The sequence below is a fragment of the Uranotaenia lowii genome, chromosome 2 (assembly GCF_029784155.1).
Source record: "Uranotaenia lowii strain MFRU-FL chromosome 2, ASM2978415v1, whole genome shotgun sequence".
NCBI classification, from domain to species: Eukaryota; Metazoa; Arthropoda; class Insecta; order Diptera; family Culicidae; genus Uranotaenia; species Uranotaenia lowii.
Genome location: NC_073692.1, coordinates 129,888,402 through 129,908,204, shown reverse-complemented (window position 1 = coordinate 129,908,204; position 19,803 = coordinate 129,888,402). Strand labels below are relative to the sequence as shown.

The 19,803-nt window shown below is 31.8% G+C and overlaps 1 protein-coding gene across 2 annotated transcripts in view; it reads left to right on the top strand.

The window, feature by feature from the left end:
* LOC129750083 (serine-rich adhesin for platelets-like) overlaps positions 1–19,803 on the top strand; it is a 586,616-nt gene that overhangs the window by 561,977 nt on the left and 4,836 nt on the right. The gene's annotated exons all lie outside the window — the stretch shown is intronic.

Sequence of the window (19,803 nt, the reverse complement as noted above, 5' to 3'; positions counted from 1 at the left end):
CTAAAGTTAAAATTTGAATGATTAGAAATCTATCCAAAAATTTGGTGGGTTTTTGCCGAACAGTAAAAAACGATACAGCGAATTTCAGTCTTCTTCCCCTAGTTAAAAATAATAACAGTACTAAATACACCCAGTAAATAAAGAAGTGGCTTTCTAACATCATTTTCTTACTAATTAACTCACAAACTTATAAAATTATAAATTGGTATGATACAATAAATCAAAATTTCGAATATAATTACCTACAATGAAAGTGGCAAATTTCGGCTATTTTCGGTAATTCATTGATAAATTTTTCAAAATGATGTTCTTTATTCTGTATTAGACATTTGCTTCAATAGAATTTGTATGCTGTCTTGTCTCAAATTTGAAATAGATATTTCCAAAATACAGATTTAAAAAAATCTGAATTCTTATATGACTATCCGATCAAGTAAAAAATTACCCATAATTAATTGTATGAAAAGTAAAAATAATTGTGATTAATTATTCATCATAATTTTCAATTCTTCTCTTCATTTACAACTGAAGAGTTGATTGTAAATTCTGAAAATTTTTAACTTGTACAAATAATTCGTAATGCCGATTTGCAATGTGAATTTTCGATTAGGGAAAAAAATCCATTTTCCATCCAGTTTAATTTTATATGATAAAAAGAAGAAAATATTTGATATTATTTCAAGAGTGCCAGTGATCGTAGTCTGAGATACAACCTTTTCATAATATAAAATAAAAGGCATAAAAAATTCATTTTTGAAGTTCAAAATAATAACTGGATGATCAATTATACTGACAAGCAAATGGTAGAAAATACGTGATTTCGTGAAAGATCACTAAGAAACTAATAAAAAATTTAAAATAGGGAACTCCAAGTTTTGTAAATATTGAAAGCACAAAGCAAAACCAAATTTAATTAACATTTCGCATTAAATTTTACTTATAAAGTTACGACTTCGAATCATTTTTCGAACTTTTGAATGAAATATTAAAAAATCCCGATCGATTCAAATGAAAACTTTATCAATTTTCAATCGCAGGTTTTGAAGTGTAAAATTACAAGCTTTGAAGGTTTTGTCACTTTCAATTGAAATTTTTTGTCCTGGAAAGAACAGAAGGTAGAAACAATGTTTTCCATTTGAATTCTGATTCTGATTTGTTTATTGTCCTTTATTCCATCAAGAAATAATATTATGATGATGATTATGATGTATGCTTTAAAAAAGTAATATTCAACAGTGTTTATTAAATTTGGAAAGAATAAATTACAAGTTTTTTGACATTACTGCAGAAAGTTAAAAAAACGTGATTTTATTTAACAAATTTTTTGAAACCTGAAAAGCGATTAGATCTATGTTTTAAAAAATATTTAAACTCAATTTTATTCAAAACTTCTTGAAAACTTCGTTAAATGAGGAAACTCAACAAATATAAAACTTCTTTAACTTTTTTCGCGAACGCAAAATTATTTTAAGGCTTGAGGAAAGTTGATAAATGTTGAAAAAAAACTTTTATTTTTAAATGTATTGTTTTAAAGTTTTGTCACAAAAGTGCAGACATTTCTTAAATTTTCTATTTTCAAAAGTTATTTTAATAACTAAAGCTGATAGAAATATTGCATATTTTGATTCAGAGCACCCAAATTAGTCAAAATTACCATTTAAATTCAATGCACCTGAGAAAAATATAAATTTGGTGGCCTTGTGTAATTGATCAAAAACTTTTTAAATATTATGTTGAGAATTTGAAAGAACAAGAAAAGCGAAATTAAATTGAGACTGAAGTTTTTTGAAAATTATTTCGTATCAGCATAACATTTTTAATTACATAAACTTTTGTTTAGTCAAATTTTGTAATAATAGAGAATTCTCTTCTCTATTATTACAAAATTTGATTTTAGATTTTTTGTCTGCTTTTTCTGTAGACCATCGAGAGAGGTTAAATTAGTTTTGAAGTTAAAATATTCTTCCAATTCTAAAGACGAGGTATGGTTTTTGTATATCAAGTTTTGAGATTCAATACAAAAGATTGAATTAATTGTAATTGTAATTTACAATAAAAATTAGTTTCAATTCACGAACGTCTTCTAAACCCCAAAAACCCACCCGTTCGCATGGCCTTGGTGTATAAGTGGTGAAGTGATTATGCAAATGCAGTAAGGGATATCTCAGTTAACAAAAATGGACCAGAAATTATATGTTACATTAATTTATCAAATGCGGAGTTCTTCAAGCCGTATTCAAATGCCATTGTTGTATCCCACTCAAATTTATATTTATTTTTTCAAATGCATTTTAAGATCATCAGAAACGACCCATATTTCAACAAAGTTAAAAATTTGCAAACTAAATAGAATGCCAACTCGTGTCAAATTTAGTATAAGTTTCATCGTTCTCCAGAAGCCACATTTTTTTTCTCACATTTTTTCAAAGAAATTTTTGAAGATAATGCCACAAAAATTTGTAAAAAGAGTAAAATATAAAAAAAAACTGTACTTTTCTATAAATGATCCATCAAAATTGTTTAAGTCACACATAATAAATTAAAAAAAAAGAGATGCAAAGTTGACGTAGTTTGGCACATTTTTGCACTTTTAGATTTAAAAAAAGGAACCCAGAATTCTGACGAATTTCCAAAGGTAGCTGTTTTTAGAATTTTTAGTCAATTTGCATTTTTGTTCACATGTTCTTGCATACAATTTTGCCCTAAATTTTAAGTATATCAACTGAAGATTTCCGCAAAAAATTTATATTGATCAGAAAACCAAATTCATATTCATGTTAAGTATCGGAGCGCTTATGCAATTAAACCACTAGAATCGGAATGCAATTTCCTTTCTGGAGAGTATAAATTTATTGTGGAAATCTTGAATTAATAAACTCAAAATTCAGTGCAAATTTGAACTTCAGTGCTAAAAAATCTGAAAAAATTGCAAATTGACAAAAAGTTCGAAAAACAGCTACTTTTGAAAATTCGTCAAAAACTCTGTGTTTGTATTTTAACAATCCAAAAATGCCAAAAATGTGCCAAATTACGTCAATTTTCCAACCCTCTTTTCAAAAATTATCTGGTGTGTCTTAAACAATTTTGACGGTTGATTGATTGAAAAATACAATTTTTACACCATTTTTTTACATTTTTGTGGTCATGATCTTGAAAACTCCCAAAAATAATTACTTTTATGCAACGTAGAGCTTCTAACTTCAGCTTTTTTGGACGCTAAGTGGAATTTTTTCTTGAGCGTTCCATACCTGATCGACAGTCGTTTTTCCTAAGAGTGTTTTTCAGAATTTTTTCTTAGACTTTTGATTACGGAAATCTTAAGTGTTGTAGGTGAAAAAGGTCTGAGAAACATAGTTTAGTTACATTACGAGGTTTCCAAAACTATAAATTTTGTAAAAATCGGTTCGGAAAAAAGAGAGATATATTGGTTTTAGTCAGAAGTGTCAAATTGACACTCCAGGGACTGTAAAGGGTAAAAATTTCAAGAACGGATGAGGGTTAAAGCAGAGTTAAACAATCCATTGTACATTATTCTAACAATTCTAGCTAGTATACTTACTTAATAACATTCAATATTCCGTGTCCACTTTTTTTCGTGAAAAGTCCTTAGGACCCCTATGAGTTCATAAAATCTTCGATTTGCCATAAATTCTTTTTTTAATAGAAACTCCCTGAAATCCCAGACAAATAAAACTCCCTAATCAGTTCTAGAACATCAATTTGATTCTCCAGTCTGGAAATTTTAAATTAATTCTTATTTTAATTTTTTTTATTTTAAAACCGATTGGTACATTATGTATATTTTCGAAAACATTATAACGTTAATAAAATATGAATACTAAACACTATTTAGCTTGAAACATGACACAACTGGATCAATTTTTAAATGATTTTCTTCAAATATGGTGCCTGTTTTGTAAAATTTTCCACTGGTTATTCAGACGGAACGCTTCTTTTACAGTTTTTTTTTTAATTAGATGCCGTCTTTCCTCCAATGACGTTAATTTTTTTTTCTACGTTCTGTCTCCTGATGTTGTAAAAATCAGGGTATTCTTAATTAGTTCTTGAGACAAAAATCCCATAACGACTTCGTTTTTCCAGTCGTTAATAAATTACTCCAATAAACTTGTTTGTTGAATTGAAGTTGACTGCTGGAGTCACAGACGTTGATCTAATAAAGTCGCTTTTATTGCGTAAGGGACAAAACTGTAACGATCGTATAGAAAAAAATCTTTTCTTGGGGAAACTTCAGCCAGTCCAACACTACAATGTTCAACCTGCCGCAGCCAGTCAGTTAGGAAGGTGTGGGTTTTTCCCAAAGATGACTTTCATTGTTGTCGAAACCATAAAAAAAACACTGGGCTCGATACTGGAGGGAGAGCAACGAGCTAAAAAAAACAACAACAAAAACGTGCACGAATTATTTTCTGTGTTTATGGTGCCTACGAAGCAAAGGGTTGAACCATTTTCTTAACCCTTCCACGCCCCGGATCTTTAACTCGGAGCAATGCTCTGAGTTTGTGTTTGCATTGATACCTGTTGGTTCAAGTCGGTACCCAATGTAACTCCTTTCTTGATCGCATTGATAGAAACTTATATTGCTTAGATATGGTTTGGTCATGGTCGTTGCTGGAAATAAATTCGCAAAAATTGTAAAAATAAATCATATTGAAGCCATCGTCTGCTTATAAGTCTAATAGTATTCAATTTCCTGCAAACCCCGTGGGAAATGAGAATTTTATTAATTGTTTTTTCTTATTAGGGCACGACAAAATCCGACGAGGTGGTGAAAAAGCAAGTTTCCGAAAATATTCCCAAGTTTCAAGCTAAAAACCGTCAGAAAGGTTTTTTTTATACAAAATACGTTTAAAATTAACCAGGCAGGAGCACGAAGTAACAACAAAGCGGTTTTAGCGGTTAAGCAAGACAGAGGAACCAAGCGGTAATTGCTTGAATATCCATAGAAATGACTTAAAATCTAAATTATTCGAGAAAAATGCTTCAAAGATTCTTAGTTGCGCGATTAATATGTATTTATTTCTCTTATTTATTAAAAAAAAAAGATATTTATTCAAAAATTTCAAATTGCACTTAATTGACAATAAAAATATGATGTTCGAGATTAAATAGTTAAATAAAAAATAGCACTCTGGCTCTAAGGATCTCATTTCAAACTTGACGCTTATTAGAGATACATTTTATATTTGCAATTTTACAGAAGAAACGTCAAAAAATAAATCCATGGAACATTTAAAAAAAAATGTCAATGCAATTTTATGCTGAAACTTAAACTTTCCGACACTGAAATCTGCTTCTCCTCGATACTGTTTTTTTACTTGCAAAGGTGCAGTCCAAGGTGTGTATATATAGGAGGTGTTACCGAATATCAAATTCCCGATTCCGCCATTTTAGCTATTTAGGCCATGCAACTGCGAAACTCATGAAGTTTGTTTACCAACAAAGCACAGAAAAGCTGTGCAAATAATCTTATGTTCGTAAACAAACTCATTGAGAACCCCGCTCACTACTCGTCTACTTACTGTCAAAGTCAGATAACCTCGTGTTTCAAAAAACCTTGGTGCAGTCTACAACCTCTTGATTCACAAATTTTCAAAAATTTGAGTGGTTTTCCACATAACTTAATTACCCAACTCGTTGTATAAATATACGATTCGTGCTGAAAAATTTACTTTTTGAAACGGTATATCAAACTTCAATTTTCAATATGAAGTGAAAGCCACACGTTAGCAATGGTTTTATTGAAATATAGACCATATTCCCAAAAAAGATTTGCTTTATAAACTGTCTTGTAGAGTTGAGATATCCGAGTTATTCGTTCTCTTTTAAATCTTACCACTTCTCAAGGGCTGAGAAAATTTGAAGATTTTATCAACGAAAGCATTCCTTTCGATCTAAAACATATATATATTTTCTTAACCATGCTTTATAATTTCTACGAAAACTCATCGATCGAACATTGAATAATGTTTTTCGAAAACTACCCCCTCATTGGATCTTTATTTGTGGAGTTAGAAACACACATTGCCGATGAACCACCATTTTGAACGTTTTCTTTCCGAAGGTGCAAATATAACCCAGGGAGTGAATAGAGAAAAAATAATCTAAACATAAATTTATTATTAGATTTCGTTTTTTTTTTAATTTTTCTAATTCCTTTTTCCCTTTGAAGAAATTATTTGAATTACAAATTTGTTTTTTAAGACTACAAATATTGGGCTTTCATAACTTATAATTTTTATGCCAATACTCAAAAGTCAAAATCATATATTATTGCCAGTGATTCAAGTTTGCTTCAAATGGTGACTCATTATTTCAGTTTTTTCTTCTGCTTTCATAAAAATAGTGTAGAATAAACGATTCTCAAGGTTGACACCTTAAAATGATGACTAACAGTGTATTTCGGATTTCTTCTTTCATTGTATCCCTAAATTTATGCAGCGTTATCTCGTGAAGTGCGCGATTATTTTTCTAAATCTAGTAGGTCACTTAGCAAAAATTTCTGCCTAATACATCAGCACATTTTGGCCCTTTGATAAGTATTAATTAGTATAATTCGACAGTTTTTCATCAATTATGCTCATAAAATCAATAAAACTACATAACTTACTTAAGCAAAATGCTTAGGGGGAAGTGTTCCTAAATGCGCATGTTGGGTTATATGCGCATACAGCCGATTGACGATATGGCTGGAGATTCAGCCTATCTAATCAGTGCAGTTTGAGGGTAATACTCTATTGAAACATGGCATGAAGAAATTTGATTGTTATGTAAAGTCAAAAAAATTTAAAAATTCAAACAAAATTTTTGTCAGTTTTGTTATAATATATTGAACTTTAATTATCGTGCGTACAGATTCTGTGAACATAAATTTTAATTGTTTTTCTTTCTTATTCATCTGGAAATCGGAAATTCAAAAAATTGAAGCTTTTGGCAAGGTTGTAAATGATAAGACATTGGAATAATAGACAGGTTCTGAATGCCCATATCAAGACAGGTTAAATGCCTATATCAAGAAAAATAGATTAGTTTTATAAATTTTTTACTTTTTAATGATGATCCAATAAAAATACGATATGAACAAAATATTACCATGAAATATGGCCATATGGCATAGCTAATTATGTTTCATGCAAAAGAACTAGTGGTGTAAAAAATTTCCCCAAAATTTCAGCCTTGACGTATGCTTAACATCCGTTTGTACCATTTTCAATTAAATAATATCAAAATATTATAAGTGTTAATGAAATAATGCTAAAAACATTAATATGCGCATTTAGCCCGCCAGTTTCGGATATCGGCTATTTTGACTTCATTTAATAAAAAATTATTCTCACAAAAACTGCAAGAGATTTTAACAGAAAAACTGCTCTAACGTATGTAAAACAGATGTCCGCTCATGTGTATATAGTTTTCAGACTCCTATCTATTGGAATATGGGAGAAAATGAGTGCTTTCCTTAATAAGCGCATATAGCCCGCCTCTCCCCTACTCTCACCACAACGGACATGTGCATGGTGAATATGATGCTTGAGTGTCTGAAGAGGGCAGGGATATATTTTGTTTGCGAATCAACGGATTGCTGATGATAAAATCGATATATTGAGCGAGTACCTGGAAGAATCCACGCTTAAAACGGAAAAGGAGAACATTCACAATCTTTAGAAAAAACAAACCAAACCTGACCAAAAAACGCAGAAAATAGCAGTATTCTTTCGATCTACATGGCCCTAACCAATCGTTTGGCCATCCCTAGCTTCAAAATGAATTCGATTGAGAGTTGGCTGACGTTTTTGAACAAAAAGGTAAACAAAAATTATGTTCAGAATTAAAAAAGAGGTTTTATTCTGTTTTGAGGTCTGGCTGGGCCCCTACCCTCGACGCATCATTAAAACCGTACAAAAAACAATGCAAAGCTTGGTCAGTAAATCATAATCGTTAATAAATGTTATTTTAACTATCAAATAAACTATTAATTTTATCAAATAAACCAGAAAGATGGTTTTCATGTCATACCTGTAAGGTATGTAATTCAGTAAACTGATCTCTGTTGAGTTAAGCAAAAAATAAAAGAATAAAATGATAATTTTTAAATGAATATGAGATTACCAGCTTTCCAACGAATTCATTGAAATTTTAAAATATTTCGAGAAACTGAAAATATTGGCATTTTAAGATGAATGGATTTTTATCTGTACCGGTCACTGTTTATAGAGAAAACTTGTCACATTGCCCGGTTTAATCCAGGTTTGCCCGGATATTTTATACACAATTTGGGTGGAATCCGGTTCGGCATTTTGCCCGGATTAATTCAATTTATTCGTCAAAATCAAACTTAAAAAATAAAATTGTGTTGTATTTATGCGTTAAAAACGAAATTTTTTGAGCAAGTTTTATGAAAATAATAATGAAAGGTTTTTTGAAAGCCTAAAACACGATTTAATATCTGCTGATAAGTTTTTATGAAAAAAAAAAATTTTTTTAAGTTTGTTTTTCTGAATTTTGTTTAGAAATTCCTGGGTTTGGATCAATTTTGCCCGGATATTGCCCGAAGTTTTGATCGAAAATTTTGAAATCCAATGCTCGAATTTGCCTGGTTTTTATTTAAAAACGCCCAGATTTGTCCAATTTCTTAAACTGAACTGATATCTACTTCTGATATACTTAGATCACAGAAATTTATTTTTAAAGTAAACGCTTATTAATTTTCGAAAGCGAGTTGAAGTTAAATTTTTAATGGACTAGCTCCGTGGCCGCGGGCTACATTTCGCCCGTCAACGCCAATTTGTGGCCCTCGGAGCTCTAATGACCTTCAATTTTTTAATAGGAAAATTATACTTATAAAACAAAGCATGGTCATAAATGCCAATTTTTAAAAAAAGATTCGACCTTTTTCATATGTTTGCTCTTTGAAATTTGAGTCAAATAATCATTCGTAATTTTGAAGGCAATAGTGACAAGTCACATAATTGGAGTTAAAAATCCGCGGGAGCTTATCGACGAAGAAATTCATTCAACAACTTGAAACAAAAGCCCGGAATCACCAAAATGTTAAATACGCTGAGTTGATATCGGACTTGATATTGGAATTGGAGGATAGATTTTAAAATTTTGAAAGTATCGTGTGCTTTTTTATGTATTTTTCGTGATTTTTTTAAAATGATTTTAGGAAATACGGATTCAGAAAAATGTTATCATTTAAATTTGAATAATACAACAGAATAAGTCGGAAGAAGTTATTTTTAATCTTATGAATAAGTCATGGTTCATCAAAGTTGAAAAATGTCTTATTTTTGAATTTGTTGAAATCATAATGAATTAGATTTTGGAAATTTCTACCAAACATTGTGCTTGGAGTGTTTTTCAATTCACTTTGAAACCAAACTTTACCCCCTCGAATGTTTCGGATCAAGACAGGTTATCAAAATTCAAATTTCAAAATTTCTTTTTTTCTGAAAAATTAAAGCTGTACCTACATATATTTTGTGGAAAAAAACATTAAAAAGCTGTTTCTACTTTTTTTGAAACCTGTGTGTGAGAAATGTTTTCACAAATCTACATTTAAAATTTAGTTTACAAATTCATCGAAAATTTAAGAAAGGCTTTGAAATATGAATGTTATGCCTACTGCTACAAGCTTTGTTTGGAAAATATCACATTTATAAATCTTACATTTCCCTTAACTTTTTTTGTTGTTTTTACAGCACTAATATACTCTGCAAAGTTTTAAAATATTTAGTCAGTACATGTGTATGGGAAAATCAAATTTTTCATTCAAAAATAACTAGAGATGTATTGAAAAGCCAACAATATATTACTTTGGATACTCATGAATATTTCTTGATTCTTGCACAATATTTTATGTGATCAAACCTTATTAGTGCCAAGAAAAGATAGTCGGTGTTACCTGAAATTGTTTTTTTTTCCATTTTTGTTTCATTTGCTAATTCATAAGTTTTTCAATCATAGCAAGAAAATAAAAATTCCAAGAAAACTTCTCAACATAGTTCGTTCTATTTTATGAAATTTCAAACGATGGCAATGAAACTCTATTTAACAAAATTTGTCACAACATTTTCGTTTACTCAAAAATACTGAGTTTGTAAAATATCGTTCAGCGAATTTTAAGATTTAGACTGCGAATTTCGGTGTTTCTTGGCTCAGATTTCTTTGTGGTCCTTAATGTGTTAAGCATAGCATATTTTCTAACACACGTATCCTCACGGGCAAATTCGGGCGAATTGAATTGAATTGAAAGATTTTATTTTGAAATGATTATATGACGTTTTCAAGAAAATTGCAAAAATTCCTATTGTCATTTTTTTCCAAATGATGTTGGATGATTTATGAAATATTCAAAAGTAATGTTGGTAAAGCTACACAATCACCAAAAACTTAGGGTTTCAGTAAAATATCTTAAGTGTATCCGTGTATCTTTTTCTGAAAGAACTTGCTAAAGAATACAGCCAAGTATCGCTTTATAACTTTATTATCGTTTGTTCCATATTATCTTGGATATATCCGGGCTTGCCGATAAAATTAGTATAGAATTCTTAACAGGAAGAGTGACCAAGCTGGTTAAAATCCTCTATAAATCCACAAAATAGAATAGAATAGAAATAGAATTCGGGATATATCAGTTAAATCTAGCCAGGATGCCAGGATGTTAAAAATTGGCCGAACTTCGCTCGGGTTTATACACATTATTTGCTGAATCTAAATAAAAAAACTCAAATTCCGCTTTGAAAAGTTGATGTTTTTGTGCACAAAACGATGAACGCTGCTGATGTGATTAGATGAAATATTTAAATCTCAAGTAATTTTCTTTCACTTTCCTCTTTTCATCCACTTATCCAAAAAAAAAAAAATCGCCCGAATTTGCCCGTGAGGATACGTGTGTTAGAAAATATGCTATGCTTAACACATTAAGGACCACAAAGAAATCTGAGCCAAGAAACACCGAAATTCGCAGTCTAAATCTTAAAATTCGCTGAACGATATTTTACAAACTCAGTATTTTTGAGTAAACGAAAATGTTGTGACAAATTTTGTTAAATAGAGTTTCATTATTATATTTTGAAGATTTTTACCATGCTTCTAGAGAAGCACATTCAAATTCGACAAGCAAAAGAAGTGGTACGCGGTAACATTTTGAAACCCTTCTTATCTTTCAATGGAGCACAATTTAAATCGAACTCTTGAAATCTTGGATAGACGAGAGACCGAAACTTGAAGAAAATCTTAAGCATTACACATCTTGTTAAACATAAATGACTCAAGATCATGAGGGACATTTAGTTGAGATGGATGAAAATGAAGTAAGTTCAAATAATTACTATTGTTTTTTTCCTGAAAATTCACCGTTTTCGTTTCACCGAATAGTTGAAAAGGTCAATATTTGGTATTTGGCCGTTGGCTGAAAATTACTTCTCAGTATAACTCTAGTTTTAATCAACTATTTAGCGATTAGGAACCTTAAGAATCAATTTAAATTCTAGAGCTCAAATTATATAAAAAATAGTTTCATTATAAAAATAAGAATCAAATTCGATTGCTACGGTATTTAATTATAAACACTAAAGAAAACCTAACTCAGGTATTCCCAATTCATAATCAAGTACCTATACTTTCGATAGGCAGACGAAATCAAAAAAATTTGTCAGTTGATTCGTAATGATTGTAAATTTTGTATGAAACTTTCAATGGAAGGATTGCAGCCGTTAACAATGCTGCTAAAATTCTCGTCATAAGCTGGATGTTTAACGTTTGATAAATTCTAAATACAGATTTACATCTAAAGCCAATAAATAAAAAAAAACAAGATACAACTGCTAATTTCTACTAAATCAGAACTGCAATTTTCTCACACAAAAATCATTCCATCGAAGAAAAACCTGCCGATTTTGTAAAGTAAGCTACCAGAATATTTTAACTTAATTTTGTCATATAGTCTCGTAATTCACTTTTCTGTTATATTTTAACAAAAACTGCAATAATACCACTATAATACCACATGCGTATATAGAGCTCAGAAGATTCTGATTCAGACTAACATGATTATTAATGTAAAAATTTGGGATCTCCGAGGGATTGTTTATCTTTATGGGAATTTTCCTTCATTATGCAAATGCCGAAAGGAATCGTCCGGCTGAAAAACTTGTCCTGCAGAGATTACAATAAATTAGTACCTCATAAATAATCATATCTAAAGTCGGCACACGTGGCTGTTGTCAAAGAGCTTAACAGTTGTTAGAAAGTACGCTTTTTCTTATCTATCAAAGGGCATCGTCTAGGGAACGCATGCTCACGAATTAGTGATTCATCAGAAACATTTCAAAGGTTGTTTGAGCTATCCGTTTTTAGTTGTAACTTCTATATGTATGATAACATCAAGGGGAACGTGCCCCTTTTTAGGAAGGAAGGACGGCTCCTTCGGGCTAGATGGATCGAAATCGAACTTATTTGGCGACTACCAGGACCCACCACACTTCAAGGTTGATCCTGTGTGCTCTTGCGTGCGCTTCCTTTTCTCTGACTGGTCAGTAGAAGCACCTACCTAATGGTGGAGTGGAAGGAAGAATTTGCATTTACCTGTCTCGGTAGAAATTCCTTGTTGTTCTTTCCTTTCGTTGTTTTTACCCGAAGGAACCCTGAAGCAGTCGATCGTTCGGTGCCCAAAAACCATTAGAAAGACTAGACTGTCCCGCCGAGATCGGCAAAATTATAGAATTCGGGGCAGCAATTACCCGGCTTTCTTTCTCTCTCTAGAATGTATGGGTGATGATCCTTGAAGGAACCTCTCTAAATATATGGAAATAGTTCTCGGTGGCATTTGCATATCATTCGGGCAGGGAAGGACATTGCGAAGAGTTGTGGAAAAACACTGACGAGGATCCTTCTGGTCCCAGGTACTACAAATCCAGGCCAAGGGATCAGCCCTCTCCTTATCGAGATGCGGAACGTCGTTTGATCAGTCTTGGTCTGACAGCCAAAGGTTCAACATCGAAGCTTAAGAGCTCGAACAAGTGCAATTTTCTGAAGAAAAAAAAAATAGAAGTGCGAAATCAACGAATGTGCAATGTGCTAGAGTAAAAAATTGTATCGGATAGTGCCCTAGAGTGTAGTGATTAGATAACAACAAAATAGTTAGAAAAATTAATAAAAAAATGGATCACCTAATGGATTTGGACTGCGACATGGACTTCGTCATGGTAAATATGCAATTTTTCATACCAATATTTTTTATTCCAGAAAAAGGAATTGCATTCAAGTGTCTGATATTACCAACTATTGAGAATTTTGTTCCAAATTTTATTCCTGTCACTAAATTTTCGACTTCAGTTCAACCTGGTTAGAAGAACTGATTTTCAGAGTTTTTGGTTCAAACTTATAGTTCCTATGTTCTTCAAGACTCAAGAACTAAAAATTTCTTATATTTTCAAGTTCAATTCTCAAATCATGGACTTTAAAAGTTTTAAATTGAAAATTTAAACCTTTATTGCTTGAAATCTTGGATGAAACTCTGAATTTCAAAATTCCCATTTGCATCCTTGATTTCTGGATGATACAATAAGACTTTGAACTAAAAATTGCTACAACATTTTCAAAACTAAGAGATAACATTTCAGAGCTTAGACTTCTTAATTCAGAATTCAAACCATCGATCAATGTTTACAAAAATTACAAGATTAAAGATTACAGCACTCAGAGCTCTAAATCCAGAATACCGAGGTTAGAGTTCAGAACCTTAGAACTCCCAACCTTGGATAATGTACTGTTACCGTAATTCAATACTCAGAACTAATAATTTGGATGTTAGATTGTACAGCCGAATCAATCCAAAATAAAAAGACGACATGTTTTCGGTAAGCAATTTTATAATTAGTGAACTTATTTACAAAACTGTACAATTTAACATTTAATAAAATTACAATCCCTGATGATGATCCTATGAGGATCGAAACGTTGGATCTTAAATAAATAGTCGTCTTTGCTATTTAAGTAGATTGATAGCCGAAATATTTACCCTCAAAAAAACTTATTAAACTGTCGAAAATCGGTACCGGATGTCAGATTGAGAAGCAGAAACTTCAAAGCGCAGAGCTGAGAAATCAGCACTGTGATTCCAACTATCTGAACTCAGAACTTATCACTCTAAACGCAGAATTCAGAACTGAAAAACTTCTAGCTCTCACTACTCTAAACAACTTATGAAATGAAACTCAGATATGTTCACTCAAAATTCAGTACTGAGAGCTGATGCGAGGTTCACGGAATTCATTCGAATCTAAAACATAGAATTCAGATCCTTAAAAAAATCAACACTCTGAACGCAGAATTCTTAGTTCATAACTGAAGGCTCTGAAAATATAGAATTCAAAAAAAAATTAAATTTGAAATGAATATTCGGGAATATGAAGTCAGAAAAAAATGTATAACTTTTATGAATCTTTCAACGAGTTTTTTAAACTGAGAAATCCAAAACTCTGATTACTGAAATACACAGCAATTTTTTTTTTCTGAAAATCCGCTAAATTTTGCTGTTTTTTGTCCCGCTGACTTTTCAGCAATTTAAATATTCTTACACCGGCTCTGGGGTGGCAAAGCGTTGATCATGTAAAAATAGTTTTGATTAATATCTTTTATGAAATATCTACCTGTCCATTATAAACTCACCCTTGACTTGATATCTGTTTGCTAGAATATAGAGGAAAATAAAAATAATTATATTAATCTAACCAAAATTCGTAAAAATGTGTCTCGCCTTTTGTCCAGCAATTTGAAAACCGATTGCTGATTTTTCAGCAAAAAATGACAAGAACACAAGCGAGTGCTGAAAAATCCAGCAATTAGAGAACCGATTGCTGATTTTCAGGAAAAAATTGGATTGCTGAACGTTTCCAGCAATTTTAATTTTTTTTTTTGCTGAAATGGAAGCAAAAATTTATTGTGTACCTCATAAATCTGAACTCAGAACTTTGAACTGAGATCTCTACACTCAGAACTCAGGCCAGCTTAGAACGGTGTGTTCAAGAATATGAATTCAGAACTCATAACTCAAGACAACGTAAAACTCAAAACTTAGAGCTTTGAATTCATCACTATGAACTCATAATTTCATAACTCAGCAACTCAAAACCTTGGACTCTGAACACTGAAATCACTGAGACACAAAAGATTGAACTCTGTGCATAATCTAAACTCTGAACTTTCAATTCAAAACTCTGAGCCCAGAACTTAAGTTAAAGCTGAATTCTGAACTCGACAAAGCTAAAAAACTCATGACAACTCAGATAGGCATTTTCAAGAATGAGAACTCGTAACCAACGTTGCCGAAATTACAGGAAAATCTTTAATTTACAGAATTTTGAACAAATTTTTATCATAGATACTGTGTCACAGAACAAAGATTTTTGGAAATATAAACAGATTTCACAGATTTTTCAAATTTTATTGGTATTTCCACAATTATAATTTTTATGACAACATAACTTTAGGATTTTTAACTCTTTTTTTTGGAAATGACTTAATAATAAAGGTAATGTTTATTGGTCTTTCACAAGTAAAATGTAAAAAAAATCAACTTTTCATGACTTTTCAATAAAATTTATCCTATTTCCATCACAGAAAACCATCACAAAAGTTTTGGGTGAATTCACCGAAAGTCAGAATTTTTTATCGCAAAACAGGGGTTTTTTTTGGCAACCTTGCTCGTTACTCTAAAAAACTAAATTGATCACTCTGAATTCGACTCAAGAACAAGGTTGTCGAAATCACAGAAAAATCTGTAATTTCACAGAATTTTGAGCAAATTTTCATCACCGAATCTGTGTTACAGAACACAGAATTTGGAAAAAAATCACAGATTTCACAGAATTTTTGAATTTTGAATAGATTTCCAAAGCTATAATTTTTTTGACCAATATAAAACTTAAATTTTTTACTTTGAATTAAAAAAGTATGATAAAATTGGTATTTTTTATTGATTTTACCCAACTTAAATGTAAAAGACATCCAATTTATCATGAATTTTCAATGAAATCAAAGGAAAAAGCATCACTGTTTTTTTTTGGTAAAATCGCAGAAAGTCAGAATTTTTTTCTCAAAACCACAGATTTTTTTTTCGGCAACCTTGCTCAAGAATCTGAAATTAAGAGTTCTCAAACTCGAAACCTTGAACTCAAAACATGGAATTCTGAGTTTTGAAAACTTTTCCTTAGATTTGTATTTTCAAAACAAAGTAATGAAGAACAACTAGAAGTTACCATTTTTGACTCAGAATTCAGAAGTTTAAAGCCCGAAACTCTTTAAAGCGTAGAACTCTGATCTCTGAATTATGAACTCTATACTTGAAATTCTGAACTCATATTAACCCTTTAGTTTCACGATTTTTATTTTTTTCATAAAAGTCATTTTAAACAATTAAAAATGACGTCAACATCAATAAAAAATTTAAATACATTTTTTCTCTTTTTGTTATCCAAAAACTTGCAACCGTTTGTTACCGTCAAACGGGGAATCATGCAACAGCAGGGTTAGATGCAACATTTGTACAACACAAAACTTATCCAATTTAGATAGTTTTTTTTAAGTTTTCGATTCTCAAATAAAATTAAAAAAAATCGAGTAATAAAGCTTAGTTCTTTTAGAAATGGGACAGTTACAAATGCCTGTATCTCAAAAACCATTCGTTTGAACGAAATACTTTCTATGAAGGAAAAGTAGGCAATGTTATGATATTTCATGAAAAAATTTGAAAAAAAATATTTACCGTTTTTTGTAAAAGAAATTTCTACTTTATTCTTGGTGTCTCCCATTGGCCGGCGCACACTTTTTTCTGTCATGGTATTGATCAGTTTCTCCAACTTATACTTTGTAAAATCTATATTTTAGGTGGCTTCACCTTCCTTCTTCAATTTCTGATACTTTTTGGTCCAATACTTCTCTGGAAACTGGAAACTGGAAGCATTTTAGTGGATACAGTTGTTTCGAAATGAACAAATTTGGTTATTTTTTATCACATTTTTGAACGTTTTTTTTTCGGTACCGGTTTTACAGCTTAAGAGCTTTGGAACTATCAAAAAATGGCTGTTTGAGGTTGGATTTCAATGAGTCATCACTAGGCAACACTTTCAGCTTATCGGAGAAAATTGTTTTGGACATTTCAGCGATCTACCCTTAGCTTTTCGTTTATTGAAAATTAAAAATGCTGGTATGAGACTTGCATTCCTTGATGATCCTTAACCGTTGTTGCCGATCATCTGCTTCACTCCAATGCTTGATTTGAACTTTGTGGACATTATTGACAGTGTTTGCATACTTATCCACCACATAAACTCAGTAATTCTTTGAATAATCAACGGTTTTTTCAGCTATCAATTTGATAATGACGAATTTTAAAGGAATCTGTGCAAAAATTTTTTTTTCTTTTTCTCAAGCATCGTACATATCTCAAAAACGCGTAAATTTTAAATTTTGAAAAAAATAGGTCGAATAGTACTTTTTACAGGCAACAAAATGCTGTTCAAATTTTTAATATCCAATAACTAGTTAACGAGCTATTAGCAAATGAAAGTGTCCCATTTCTAAAAGAACTAAGCTTTAGATGTACAAATTCATAAATTTTCCGATGCCCTAATAAACTTTACTCAGTATAACGGATTGGTTTACTGATATCATCTACAAACTTCATACTACTTTGATTATTCTATAAAAAGAATATTTTCGGACAGTCACCAAAAAATTTTATATAAATATTTTTTATAATTCAGTAACCAGTCTGGGCTATAATGCATCAAAATGCAAATCAAAGATTCATATTTTAAATCTCGTTTCTATATGCTGGAATACGATTGTTTTGCATCACGCGTTTGTTAATTTAAAAATTTCATCCATCCAAACATGAATTTTTATGATTTCAGCTAGAAGAACTTTTTGTAGTTTTTTTTTACTCCTAAATGTATGCAGTATCCTTATTCTTTTTCTTTTAAAACATTTTCGAGTTTTTAGAAGCCATCGGAGTTGAAAAATGTTGCATGATGCCCCAGTTGACGGTTCTTTTTGAAACGAAGGATTAACTCTAAACTCAAAAATGAACCCTGCATTCAGAGCTCAAAAGTCAAAACTGGGAAATTTGGGAATCCTTCAGGGTGCAAATATTGAATAAATTACTAAAAAAATTAATTCAACCTTGAATCTTGAGCTGCCAGCTCTGATTTTTGGATTGTGATTTCTCTCTCCTTTTGCTGAGTAATTGAGAATTCACTGTTTCTTATTTTTGATTCAGAAAGAATAAAAACAGTGAATTTCATATTCCAGGTTCTGGATTCCAAAATCTGAATCCAGAGTTCTGGATTAGAAATCGTGCACTCTAAAGTTTTCAGGTATTTATCAGATTCAGGATTATCAAATCTAATTCAGAGTTATGATTCTGTTTTCTCGATGCTCAATGTCATTAACAGAATCTTTCTTAAGTTTAAGCTCCGTTTTTTTTTCTCAATTCTTCATGTTTTTGACGCTCTTTTAACGAATTCTCGGGGTTATTTTCCTCTATTCAAATCCATTTTCCCGCCGAATCCCTATATAGAGTCGTCTAGACACATCGAGTTGTCTCGGCTTTTATTGGTCGTGAAGCGTTTGAATTGTATTAGCAAAGCCCGGCCCCGGGCGCCTGTCATAAAATACATTCATTTCCGATGCCATTTTGTCGCCAAAAAAAAGCGGCTTCAATTTTACGGTACATTCAATCCGTGTATTTAACCTTTGGAGCGAAGGGAAAAAAAGCACTCATTACCAATGCAAAAGTTTTCGTTTTTGAGTTGGGTGGGCCTTCAGGAAAATCCAACCGACAATCCAAAACTTTTTTGGACCTGGGATTGCTGTCTTTCTCGGATTTCTTCGCCCTCTAATGTATGCAAATATGAAGGAAAAATAAACAACCAGAATCCATGTCCCCGAACACATGGCCAAAACTCTTTCGTCCCCAGAAGAAAGAACACAAATATAGGAAAAGTCAGTTTCTATGCTTACATTTGTTGGTTTTAGAGCTGTCCTTTTTCCGAAAAGGACTCCCAAAATCACAAAAAGTAGCAACAGGCTGAAAGAAACTAATAATTTAAATTTTATTACGATGGAAAGGACAGGAAAAAACTGCTGCAGCCTTTTGAAATTTGCAAGCCGTCGTCCTAGACAGGGGCAGGCAAATCCAATCCGGCTGCGGACCACATGGTGGGATGCTGAAATTTCCCGGAATCCATAGGATTTTCGTCGGTTCATTCTGTTCTGGCCAAGGATAAACTGCGACTGTTTTTAAAGATGGTAATCTAGAATTTCACGCCGAGCCTGGATTCTGGAAAGTTTTGCGCAGCGAGAGAAGAGACGATGGTAATCTTGTTGCAACGGTCGTTTTCGTGCGGCAGGTAAAAAAAACCTTTCTCCCCGAGATTGCAAACACCTGCATCGATTCAAAGCACAGAAGTACCTCTATCGGATCGATGAAGTGTTGTTGAGGGTAAAGAAAAACGGATTCCTTGAAGGAAAAATTCAAATCCGTCCAAAACCGATCAGCCAGCATCACCATCTCGAGAACGTCTTTTATGCCTTCGTTGACGGATCAGGTACCAAGTTTTTGAGATGATCCCTCAGTATCTAAAAAAAAAACAATTCTTGAAACATCGACGACGGTTCTCGAGCTGTTTCTCCCCCCGAGCAGTCGAGTCTAACGAGCAAAAATCAATCATCCGGAAAGGAATCGATTGCAAATTTTATTATTATTTCTGCCCTTCT